Below are 709 nucleotides of genomic sequence, written 5' to 3'. Positions count from 1 at the left end.
TAGCATAATATATATTAATTTTTTATTAAAAATATTATGAAATAAACTAATTATTAATATGATATAACATGATGATCCAAGTGAGTTGGATATTAGAATGCGGAGCAAAGAAAATGAGAGAGGGAGGTTGTGAAGAAGGTGCATAGAGTAGCATCTATCAATAATTTATAATATGAAAAGGAGGGTGACGAAGCAAATTAAAGTGAGTTATGTAGAATTTATTACACCAGAGACATGGAAAGGGACTGAAGCTAAGTGGGCAATGAAACAGTATTATTATTGCAGTATTAAAAAATTTTGAAGGCCTAAAACGACAAACAACATATCCTAATTAATATTATGGAAAATCACTCTCTTTTCATCGTGAACATCTTATTTGTCATATGTCTTATAAACTCTTTTGCAATAATAGAATAATTATTTCTGCAATGTAACTGTTTTACTTTATGAAGAATAATGTTAGAGAGTTAATATTTTTGGTTTGTAATAAAAGAATGAAAATTGATTAGTATTAATTTAAATTTAAATGTAAGATAAAATCAAGAGAAAAGTACTTATCACTTAGCATTTCTTCTAAAAAGATTAGTAAAACATTTTTGATACACCAAATTTAAACCCATTTTTTGTTCAATATGCGAAAATGAGTTTAATTTTGACGTACTAAATTATTATTATTTATATAGTTAATATAAAATATAGTTATTTTTTT

This window comes from Arachis ipaensis, chromosome B08 (assembly GCF_000816755.2).
Source record: "Arachis ipaensis cultivar K30076 chromosome B08, Araip1.1, whole genome shotgun sequence".
Taxonomy (NCBI): Eukaryota; Viridiplantae; Streptophyta; class Magnoliopsida; order Fabales; family Fabaceae; genus Arachis; species Arachis ipaensis.
Note: the sequence above shows the minus strand (reverse complement) of the source record.